Source organism: Scleropages formosus, chromosome 1 (genome assembly GCF_900964775.1).
Source record: "Scleropages formosus chromosome 1, fSclFor1.1, whole genome shotgun sequence".
NCBI classification, from domain to species: domain Eukaryota; kingdom Metazoa; phylum Chordata; class Actinopteri; order Osteoglossiformes; family Osteoglossidae; genus Scleropages; species Scleropages formosus.
The window spans coordinates 47,349,095-47,361,867 of record NC_041806.1 but is presented as its reverse complement, the minus strand read 5'-3'; positions in this window follow the sequence as shown (position 1 = coordinate 47,361,867).

The window sequence follows — 12,773 nt, the reverse complement described above, 5'->3', positions numbered from 1 at the left end:
ATCATGACAATCCAGACGACTTCTCAAGGACTCTGAATTTTTTGTTAGTCACATGTTAGCAAACTGTTCCTTCTGCAAAATAAGGATTGTCACAACTTGAATGGGAGCACAGCGCAATTCCTCTGTATGCTTAACAAGGCCATACAGACTGTGCCCATTCTATTTGTGGGAAGGAGACTGACATTGAACAGACAGATGGCTTTACCAGGGGACCTCATGTAAAACAGAGTATGTAACCCTTTGACATTTGGCACGTGCACCATAGCTTAATGTAGTATAGCCCTCAGAGCAGGAGTGACTCCGTCCCTACAGTAACCACAACACAAAAAGAGATGCAGACAAAGTTTGTTCTACCTCCTCCAGGCTGCTGTGTTCACTATAAATTTGTTTGATTAGTAGTTGCTAATATCCTAACTAATGATGTAGGGCTTTAAAGGATAAAGGATGTTTCTTGGTGCAACGATATGGATGACTCTTGAAATGACCACTCACAACTCCAGACTTCATATATGATGAAATCTGCACGGGTCAGTCAATTACTTGAAGTACACATACTTTATACATTCATATACTTCATAAATGTTTTTAAGTAGACCGCTGCCCAGAGAAGTGGTGGGATGCCAACTGGCCTAGGTGAGTCCGATTTATGCCCCAGTTGACCATGGGCCCCAAGAGATTTATTTTCACCAGTTCAGTGCAATCTTGAATTTTTGTTTTCCTCTCCTCAGCTTTTGGCTAACCATTTCATCAACTCTTTGTCATCACTACGTCACCTTAAAGTACATTGGTTTTAACTGCTTTTCATGTATTCTTTGACATCCATCCATCCAATTTCAATAACTGCTTGCTCTGAGCAGGGCGGCAGTGAACCAGAGCCTACCCCGGAAGCATTGGCCGAAGGCGGAGGACTATTTATTTGCATATTATTCTTTTTTTAAATCTTAGTTCTCTGTTATATGTGTTGGTCAGTCATTTGTCATTTGGTTTTGGTTTCTTATTTGTTTTATCTTTAATCCGAGAAAGAACTGAAGAGTGTGTCTTCCATATAGAGCACTTTATAAGAATACATTCCATTGTGTTGTGTTGTACAGCAGTAGAGACCCCTGGGATCTGAACAAGGATCTAATCTAATTCTCAGAGCCAAAAGGTTAACAAGAGGAAAAATATAGCTGTGGCTCTGAATGAGGAACTGTATTTCATCTAAAATCAGACCCGAATTTAAGAAAATCAAATGTGGAAAAGAATTTCACATTCCTCACCATTCCAGGAGGAAACAAAGCTTAAAAATTGGGGTTGTCTCAGCATGTAGCCATAATGCTGAAGAAAATGCTGATTTTCAGGTTTTTTACTATTTTTGTACCACCAAGCCAGATCTTGAAACACTGAACTGAAAACCACGTGGGTAGCAACATAAATTCATTGGATTTTATTTCCAGATTCTGCATTCAGGCAATATCGGGAGAATATGAACCAACAGCAAAATATTTACTTTAGTTAACAGCAACTGCAAGGTGTGAAACAAATTCTTTGGCACAAATATGGTCACCCTGAAACTCGTCTCGGAAACGTCTGTTCGGTTGAGCACAAAAGCCCAACAGGAACAAACATCTTCTGCGTCAACTTTCCAGATGCCTTCTGCTGACAGTGGACTTTCACTACCTTTTCTTGGCAGCACACATGGATCGCCATGCAAGCAACCATGTTGTCTGTTTCGACCCACCTTTCCCACTGGTGGAACCTGGGGAATGTTCTGGAATGTCGGACGGTTGGACAGACTATGAGACCGCCATTTATTTGCAACTATTGATTGAAGCTAAAAGAGGGCGGTGCAGATTTTGAGTCGCCCTTGGACTGAATAACTCTTCTCCTGACACCTGTTACAAAGCTCACAGGAAGTGAAGAGGCCAGCTGTGCACAGGCCTGAATCCCAGCCGCAGTTTGGTGGGAGCGTACGCCAAAGGAGCTGATGTCCAGTTGTTTTGTTAGCAGATACAGATGGCTTTGGCCCGTTGAGGAAACAGCTTCTAGTGAGCAAACAAGTTGGCTGCTGAAGAGCTCATATAAAACAGCTCTTTACAGGTACTCGGTGTTAGTGGTACATTCATTGCTTTTACTCATTTATCTGACACCTTTGCCCAACTTACAATGTGAGGTTTGTACTAGTGTCCCACCTATTTATGATTTACCCAGTTATACAACCAGGTCATTTTCAGCGTATCAATTAAGAATAAGTACCTTGATCAAGAGAGCTATAAGAAGACCTTATTTTTAAACCCTGGTCCTTCAGCTGCACTACTGTCTTAGCATTCAAATAGTTATTACTGTCCTGCAGAATCAACAAATGTGCACACACGCGCACAGTCGGAAGCCGCTTGTCCAGAGCAGGGTCGTGGCGAGCCAGAGCCTATCCGGCAACACAAGGCTGGAGGGGGAGGGGACACACACAGGACAGGATGCCAGTCCATCGCAAGGCACCCCAAGCAGCACTCGAACCCCAGACCCGCCAGAGAGCAGGACTTGGCCAAACCTGCTGCGCCACCATGCCCCCCCCCCTGAACAAATGCAGTGTTTGTTTAATACTGAAAGCCAGAAAAGAAGTGATAAGGCACCAAGCAGCATAGTGGTTAAGAACCTACACCTGTACCTTGTTTTTTGTAGGATTAAGACCCAAGAGGAGAATTTGTGCTTGTATCCTTGAAGGGACTATATCCTTGCTGTGTCTCTACAGACACTGGTCATGTCAGTCACAATTCCAACGTCGCGGCATTCTGGAGTTACAGCTCAGTTTGATGACTAATGTAACTCCTGAATACGTTCCACCACATCAAAAGAGACACAACGATATGTCTGAAATTTTTGAAACAACAAATCAATAATATTTTGCGATTTCCGCATCTCTTACTTTGTTTACTGACCTTAGAAAGAGTTCATGTTTACCAGATCTGGAAGAATCATGGGGTTTACTATTCCTAACCTTCCCTCTCAGAGTTGTCACAAAACCATAGGTCATATTCTCAACCTCACATCCTTGCAATGCATTTCCAAACCGCCAGTGATCAGCGAAACACATGGAGTAAAAGAAAGAAAGATTCTGCATACGATTAGGAAATGTTCAGCCGAGGTCAGCAATGCTATTGTGAAAGATTAAGTTCTTCAAGGATGAGGAAAGCTTCTGTAGATCCAGACATCTCCATGTCTCTGGGATAAAAACATTCATAATTTAATTAACAAGTATCATTTCATTGTGTCTCACATTTGGCAGTGGAATTGCAGTCCAAGAAAAACACAAAACAATGTCAATGACAACCGTTCAAAAACAAGATGACAAAGTGAATGTGTTTTGTTATTGCGGCATTAAAGATACTACGATATGGTAGAAAGATTCATGAAGGATGGTATTTTTTATTGCTGATGTCTGTTTCATTATTTTACTGGAGGACGCTGTAAGTAAGGAGCGGCTGTGATGCGATCAAGACAGAATGCCAATCTAATTAAAAAAATCTCTGCAGTTCGACATCCAGCTGAATACAACGGTGTCAAAGTAAAACTGAGCTGCATAGCTGTTTGTGGTTAAAACCATCTGCTCTGCACTTGTAGATGCTTCAGTAATAATGGTGCAATTTGAGGTTCCTGTGGAACAGCGAAAGGATAACGGGCCTGGTGATATATTGTGTCATTGTCTCGAGATATGGCGATGTCCCCTGCAGCGGAACCCCGAGGGAGTCAGAAGAAGTGAAGGGAATTTGGGACGTAGGATCACAAAGCGGATACAGAGTGAGTGGTGAACTATCACCAATGCAGCCAAGGTAATTAACAATGTTAGGTTTGTACACCAAGGTAGTTGCAATGACTGGCCAATTTATTAAGCTAAGGAAATTAAATTTTTCAAGTATTTATTATTTATTTGTTTATTTATTTCAGTGTAATTACATACATAGAAAAAAAAAAAAATCATGCCAATAAAAATAAATGCAGCACCAGGGGAAATGTTTACCATTTTAAGCAGAAAATACCATGTAACACCATCTTAAAGGAGGCTAAAAGGGCAATCAGATCTTCCAGAACTCATTAGAATTATGATGCAGGTTAACTTTTCTAGTACAACTATATCAGCCACTTCAGTCAATCACATATTTATAGATGGACCTTCCGTTGTTGATCGTAGATATAGAATGCATTGTTATGCTGAATATGTAAGAATAACCAACATGCAATCAGTAACTTAAAAAAAAAAACTGAATTTGGTTTGTGATATAGCAAATATGCAAAAGGAGACAAATCAATGTTTTTGTTACCAATCATTTGAACAGTTGAATGCACACCGTTCCAGTAAGCTTGCATCCTCATCCTATCACATGCCCATAAGAGATGCATCAAGGTATGGCCTTACATTCATAGCAACTCAGAGTTGGGTGGATTCCAAGTAAGGTGAATTTCACAGAATCCATAGCTGAGAAATTTTTCTGTATAACTTCAGGGTAAGTACCTTGGGTATTACAGCTCTACCAGCTACACTACTAGTATCATCATCTAACACACACACTTTCTGAACCGCTTGTCCCATACAGGGGTCACAGGGAACCGGAGCCTACCCGGCAACACAGGGCATAAGGCCAGGGGGGGAGGGGACACACCCAGAACAGGATGCCAATCCATCACAAGGCACCCCAAGCGGGACTCCAACCGCAGACCCATCGGAGAGGAGGACCCAGTCTAATCCACTGCACCACCGCTCCCCCATTCATCTAAAACAGGAACAGCTTTTACCCCATTGCTCTAAGAGTGTTCAGCACTCACTAATGTGCCACCTTTTGCAACAAGAATTTGCACTGATCCCTCAAAGCACATCACTTGCATTGTCACTTTTAAGTAATCTGGCTACAGACACACACACTTTCTGAACCACTTGTCCCATACAGGGTCACAGGGAGCCAGAGCCTAACCCAGCAACACAGGGTGGTAAGGGGAGGGACCCCAAGCAGGTCTTGAACCCCAGACCCACCAGAGAGCAGGACCCAGCCCAACCCACCCCTCCCCCCCCTGTATTCTGGCTATTTATTGTTATTTATTGTTATTGTTACTGGCATTATTTATTGCTTTTTTATTTAGTACTACCTATTGTGTTGTCTATAGTCTGTGGAGAAGCACTCGAGGAAGAATTTCATAGTACTTTGTACACAGTACTTGTACTTATGATAACAAACCTTGAACTTGAACTTAAAAAGGCACAGGGTCTGTACAATGTTAGAGAGATCACACTGCTGAAACTTCTGAGCTCGGTAGTCTGTAAATTAGCAGTTTAAGTCAATTAATCAATAATCAATCAATACTGCCTTTGGATCCAAAGGTCGCAGGTTTGACCCCCACCTCCGGCTGTAGTACCCTTGAGCAAGGTAATTACCCTAAATTGCTCCAGTAAAATTACCCAGCTGTATAAATGGGGTAAATAATTCTAACCTTAACACTGTAAGTCACTTTGGAGGAAAGTGTCAGCTAAATGAATAAATGTAAATGTAAATAAGTAGGAGACTATAATATGTTGATGACCGTGTAGCCATTCAACCAGTACAAAGCAGTTAAAAGATAAGAGTATGTAGACACCAACTCACCTCAGTTTTGCATGGTTTGCAGGGAGCGTGGTAAGCATACTTCTCACATGTGAAGCAGAAACATGCTGAACCCATAACCCCCCATCCCGTGCCGAAATATGTTCCTGTATGGATCCCCTTGGGCCTGGGAAATAGCACGATAGACTGTAAGTTATTATTAATAACATAAGTAGCTCTTCTCTGGAGTCTTAGTTAGGACACTTTTGGAGATATTCAACCCCCTAGGTGTTACAAAAAAGTGTTTGCATAGGCTTTCCTGAGGAGTGAAGATACAGAGACCCTTTTAGTGCATTGTGCTGGCCTACTCAAGGCTTCCTGGAATGTAGGGAGGGATGATGATGCTGAGAATGGAGATAGTGATGCAGATGATGGGAAGCTAGCATTTTCATTTTCCTGCAGTGATGAACTTTCTACCTGGCCTTCCCATAGAGGGCATTCTCTAAGAACATGCCACCTGCAGCCCCAACACTCACAGCTGCATGGTTGCCTTTGCTCCCAAAGCTGACCACCACAGCCCAAAATGTGATTAATACAACCCTGAAAAAATGTCCATATCCCCAGCCTCTAGGGGAGCCGAGAGAAGCAAGGAGCCAAGACTGAAAACTCATGTTGAAGGGGAAGGTAATAAACATCAAGGGGAAAGGAGCGTTTCCATAAAATGTCAGCACTTACTTCTGTCTCCTCTGTGCCAAATCCTGTGAAATTATATTGACTGAGAAGCTCCTACTCATGTGTGTCATGTGCAACTATAGCTGCTGAACACTAGGTGGCGGCAGAAACAAAAGGCATTTTCCATATGACTTCCTCTTGTTTCACTTGAGAGCTGTGTCAACAATGTGATCCTGTATCTGAGAACATTTACAAGGGATACATTGGGATGTGGGGGGGATGCAGCGGCATGGCTGGTTTAGCCTGTGCCCGCTGTGGGGCGGGTCTGGGGTTCAAGCCTTGCTTGGGGTGACTTGCGGCAGGCTGGCGTCCCGTCCAGTGTGTGTCCCCTCCCCCTTCAACCTTACGCCCTGAGCTTCCGGATAGGTTCTGGCTCACCGCGACCCCGCTTGGGACAAGCAGTTGTAGACATTGCTTTGCATTGGGACACATTTTTTGTCTCATGGTCAAAAGACTGGAATTTTTGCTGTGAACTGTTCCAGTATGATGGGGGGGGGCGCAGTGGCTTGGACCGGGTCCTGCTCTCCAGTGGGCCTGGGGTTCGAGCCCCGCTTGGGGTGCCTTGCGACGGACTGGTGTCCCGTCCTGGGTGTGTCTCCTCCCCCTCCGGCCTTATGCCCTGTGTTGCCGGATAGGCTCCGGTTCCCCGCGACCCCGTATGGGGACAAGCGGTTCGGAAAATGTGTGTGTGTTCCAGTATGAATTAGGCAAAGTACAGTAATACTGTCAATTCACAAAGTGGTCTGTAACAATGAGTAGCCTTTATGCCAGAAGCAGTAAGAAATATGTATTGTCTGCCAACCTCATATGTAAATTCCCACAAGTGTAAGGGAAAAATTAAGTTCAGGAAGTGAGTAATTTAAGTTTGGCTTCGATCAGCTTGTCCCGTCCAGCTCTGAGTTTCCATGTAAATCCCATCACTGTTGCGTTGGCCCACGTCGCAAGGGTTTCCTCCTCATGTGATCGATGAATCATGCTGCGGTGTCCTTCTCTGCTGCCAGGGGCCCCTCTCCAAGGTGTCAAGAGACAATAAGAACAGAGATGTTAGGTTTCAGGGTTAGGTGTCAAACCAGCCCCCTGTGACTCCAACACTCCCCTCTCCCAGGGAGATGCACCTCATCTCATCGCACCTTTTCCCAGTGAGAAGAGTGAAAAGGAAGAACACACATTTTCCTCCTCATGGAGACACTGCCATGGAGACCTAGTCCTGGCAGCAGGGTTAGTTCTCATCAATCACGTGACTTTAATAAACTCTCAGTGAAACCTGCTGAGTAGAGAGTATTCTAAAGCAGCAAAATGTTCACGCAGAAATAGAAACTATATCTGAATGTGTGAATTTTCCTGCAGGGAATCATAAAGTTTTATCCAATCCTACCCTATGCTAGAATTTTTAATAAAGGCCCATAGTCAGTTCCTGGAATTTTACTTTTCTCCAGTTGATTTCTATCCAGTTTGTATCCATCAATAAAATGGGTCTAGATACACTAGCGTACTGCTTGGGGTAAGAGTGGCACACGTGCAGCCCGGCAGGGGGAGAACAGAGACAGGAAGTCACCTGTTCTCGTGACTCATGCATTTCCTGGTCCATTTCCTGTGTAGTCCCAGGTGCAGAACGCCACCGCACCGCTGCGGCGAGCCATGTCTCGGCGCACAATCAAAACAAGAAGCCTGCCCCGCCTCTGCACTTATTTACACACAACTGCATCATCTGTTACTGTGTTTGCACGTCACGACTGCATTATGGATGGGAGCCACCGACGATAAAATCCCCAGTCTTTTGTCGTATTCTCATTGTGCCGTTTTCCCACTTTAACGAGGAATATGTTCCGCTTAATCATTCAATGACAGAGCTATTATAAGGAGCCGTGATAGGACAAGCATTTCCTGTCAAAGTGATAAGCGCATCCTGGTCTGCATGTTCCTGTACGGAGGTGTGTTGAGGAAATGTGGCATTTTTAGCAAGATCACAGTTTGTCTCCTACGACATTTTTATGGATGTGCAACTTTTGTGTCTCCACTCTTGGTACATAAAAAAAAAAAAAAAAAAAGCATTCTAAAATGAAATGGATGTAATATTACTCATATTCCAAAGCACCGGTGATTTGCAAGGTAAATTTGAAATCAAATTCTACCTATCGGATAAATTTTTTGCCGTTTTGTTTCCAGATACAGTACAATATCAGACGAAAACATATATTTTAAGTAAGGAACAGATATACTTCAGCATTAGTCTTAGTCAACCCAACCAACCAGTGTCAACAACCCCTTGTCCCGAGCAGGATCGCAGCGAGCCGGAGCCTACCTGGCAACAAAGGGCGCAAGGCCAAAGGGAAAGGGGACACACCCAGGATGGGACGCCAGTCCATCGCAAGGCACCCCAAGTAGGGCTCAAACATTAGTCTTAGCTTTACACGTAAATAAATATATAAAGTGAGATCCCCCTTGACTTTTCAGTCTTCTACTCTGTCTATCTCTCTCTCATATTCCTGGCTCCATGTTAGACAGATTGGATCCAGCTGTGACTAATTAGCACTCGTCTCTCAGGCTGCAGGTCACGGGTGTGGCGCTACACGCCATGGATAATTATTGCATATAACCTGCACGTGGTCACTCATGAAGGTCAGCTGTCAGCCATCATCCCTCGAGCATCTGGTCTTAAGGTATTCAGGAATGTGACCGATGACTTTTGCAAATCGCTCTTTGGTCGTGTGCCACGGTTTTCTCTTCTCGTGCAGAGTTTCTTGGGCTATGCAAGTGGCTGAAAAAAAAAAAGTGTGAATACTGTCACAGCTCTGTTCTTGTAAAAAGGAAACATTTGGACAGAGTATGAGTGAAAAAACATATGAAAACAAAGAAATGAGAAGAAACAAAGAAACATTTTTTTGTACGAGTTCATTTTTCTTTATTTTTCATAATTTGTACCCAAGAAAAATGTTGGTTACTAATCATGCATGGATGAACCAGTCAGTACACCTAGCAACAAGTAACTTGTGATTGAGAAGTTGAACTTGTAATCAGATGGTGGGAGGTTTGAAATTTGAGCTGTAATCTTCTACTCCTTACAGTCCAAGGTACCTAACCCGAAATGGCTCGGTAAGTCTTCCAACTTTTGGAAAGTGTACGGAATGCCTGGAAAACCCTCAGGGTGAGTGGTTTTGCTCTATAGCTGTATATATGAATGGCGATGCTGGCCTTGGTCTTGGACCAGACTGGGAGCAAGGACACAGGATCCAGGAGGTCGTTGTTCCCGTCCTAGACAGGTGGAGCCTTGTCACACGTTTCCTCCCAAAAAGAAGCAAAACAGGACTTCATGGGAAGGATGAGGAGGGTTAGTGGATGTCCTGGGTTGAGGGAGTGGCTGCTGGGATTTGGGTGTGGGGTGGTCTCCGATGCACTGTAAGAACACAACGTCCACAGCGAAGCGACTACCTTGACCTGTCCCGGACACATAGGATTAGCCGCTAACTGCTGTAGCAACCAGCATCCTGGCTGTGGTGTGCATTGAGGGGGAATTGCAGACTGAGTGAAATATAACAGTGCCTTGTTAGTCCATCTCATACTGGCAGAGGATATCTGCATTACTACCATTTCCTTTTGTGGCCTTGAGCTTGGAGGATTGCTAACCAGGCATGCCATTGCAGTTCTCAACTTGCACTTTTGGCCTAACTAGCAGAGATGACGTCCTCCAGGGATGAAGGGTCATTATTGATCAGGTATCAGATTAAAGCTAAGAGACACAACACAGACCCAAGGGCTGAACAAACTCAAAGATTTCCCATTTTTCCTTTGGTTTTGGCCTTTCGAGAACATTCTGGCAATTGACCCCATACTCCCCACTTTCTTTATTGCTATCTGTCCTTGCAGGTAAGAGGCAGTGTGTCAAAAAGCCATTAAAATCATGAACCTTTATTAACCTGTTGGATACATAAATTAGTCCTACATGAAGGGTTATTTCCATTCTCTGCAGTGGTTCCAGCCAATATTACCATCTAGCAGGTGGAGCGGTCATCATCAGACGTTACAACCAAGAATTGGGACTTGGAAATAATGCAAGGTTAATGAGAAAGCCTTCATAAATCAGAGTTGTCTCAAGTCACTTATGTTGTAAATTGAAAATCACTTGTACCATAATTTATGATGCAAATATGTTAATTTAGTAGCAGATTAGCCTCCAGTACAGAAGACAGTAACTGAAATATGAATGACCTAGCCCTGATTTAAGACTTACTGTCCCGTGTTGCTGGTAAGAATGGACTGTCCAATGAGACAGGGAATGCAGTTGAAGGAGAGGATCAGTGTTGGGCAGCTACAACACCCATCTTTGGAGGACAAAAGCCACATTTTAAACACAAAGACAGTTATTGTCCTTTTAACAAGACACCAAAGCTATAAGCTGCTTTCATGACTCTCAGTCCAGCCTTGACTCATGGTGCCTTATGTGTTTTCTTCATTTGTTTCATGCAGATTGACAGCCTATTATAATTATCTTTGAGCAGCTTTTTTGTTTTTAAAGGATGCGCAAAGTTTTTATGTCTCAAGATAAAGTGAGCTCAGGGAGCATAATAATGGCTCATCCGCGGCCCTGAAAGCTCTCCAAGGGACATCTGTTGTTTTCCTGACAGACAGCTTTCTCGACACTGCAGTCTTGGTGTCAAATGAAAGGTACCATTTTAATCTGGACAGATGACAACGGTTTGTGCTCTTAAATCCCGCCTGCAAGATCCTGCGTCAGGGGAGAAGTGGAGGCTGAGTCTTTGAAACCAACCCAGTTACAGGAGTTTAAATTTATAGCCTTTGGTCTTACAAGTAGTTCCAAGAAATAAGCAGAAAAGATATTCAGCCAACATTTTTGCCTACTAAATTTTTCCACTTCGTTGCCTAGAGCCAAAACAACCAGAAATCTTTGGGGAAAAAAAGATCACTCAGGAATTAGAACACGTTGTCTTCCTTGTGGAACAGAACATGAACACTACACTTTGTTTAGTGGGATTTCATTCATATACCTCCAGTTGCATATTTTTGATTTAGAAAAAAAATAGCAAAAAGGTGATTTTTTTTCCAATTAAAAAGTGAACACAGCGCCACCTGTTGGTGGGATGACATCAGAACAGAGAAGTATTCCTCCAGAGCTCTTTTAATCTAGGCCTTATGGGTTTTAATTTTTCCCTCTTGATTTTAATAAGACTAAGCTGCATAATAGGAGAAAGAAATAAGGAAACAAGCAAAAGAAAGTGGTTTAAATACATTTTTTTATTTAGTTGTGAAAGCAGAGCCCCCATAAAGTGAGGACCGTTTCGCCAGCTGAATCCTCACCACCGAGGGTAATGTTGCAGGGGACACACAGTCAACGCAAGCCTGTTAAATACATACACAGCATCTAGGTTGAGAGGGAACCTGGCAACACAAAGCAGGATGGTCAAAATGTGACACACGCACAGTCCAGGGAATTTCGACTAGCTGGACACAGTGAGTCAGCCTTGCCTTTCCTGATGGACTGGAAGGACCAGGTCCTGTTGGAAGTTCAGAAACACACATCCTCTGAAAAGCATGACTCTGCTCACCACCCCAGTAAACAGCAGAAACCCTCACAAAATCCCTGAAGGAAATAAAAACTACAGTACCGGTCAGGTGTGGCAAGACTACGGTAACCTTAGTGGTCAGACTGTATAGCACAGTGTGAGTGAGAATTAAAACTACAAGTTGTGTTTCTACTTGAGCACTCTGTCTGAAGCAAATGGAGCTGCAAAGTAAGAACTTCCTGTAAGCAAGAGACAGTAAGGATGCGGTTTTAGGCAGGTGTGCACACAGCCAGCACTCAAACTGCATGTTTCTCGTATGGAAAAACGTCACTAAATCGTAATATGTTTCTTCAGTCAACACAGTGCCTCCTCATGGTAGGATAACATCGGAGCAGAGAAACACTGCACTGCAGTAATATTATGAGCCTTAAAGGGATTGTCACAAGCAGTATAGAAATAGGAGCCTGTATGTCTTAGGGTGGGGGTGGAGGGGCCAGTAAGTGGAGAGAGATAACTGATGTGTCCCATGGGAGGGAACACCCAATCCCACAATCCTCTCTGGCACCCACACTGCTTTTGCCAATTGACCTATATGGTTTCCTCTCCCAGCTGGAGATGCTGCTGTTGTAAATTTCTGTGTGTCAGCAGTTTGGGGCATCTGGTGACACCAGTCACTCTCGCCTTCTGTCGGATCTCTCAGGGACACGATGCGGCGCTGGTTGTCCAAACGGGGAAGATGTAGCCAAGCGGCTCCTTCTGCTCTGCTGGATGACTTCAAGGGGTACAAGGAGCATTTCACTGAACGTCATCACTAAAAACTTCTGACAAGTGGAAAAAAAATCATTCAAGCAGCTGACTGCCTTCATAGAGCCTCCATCATAAGCCACTATACCTATAAAAAGTAACTATTGTGCAAAAACTAGAAGAAGAAATGAACGTTACTCATGTGCCAGTATGATTTCTGATTTTTTTCGTC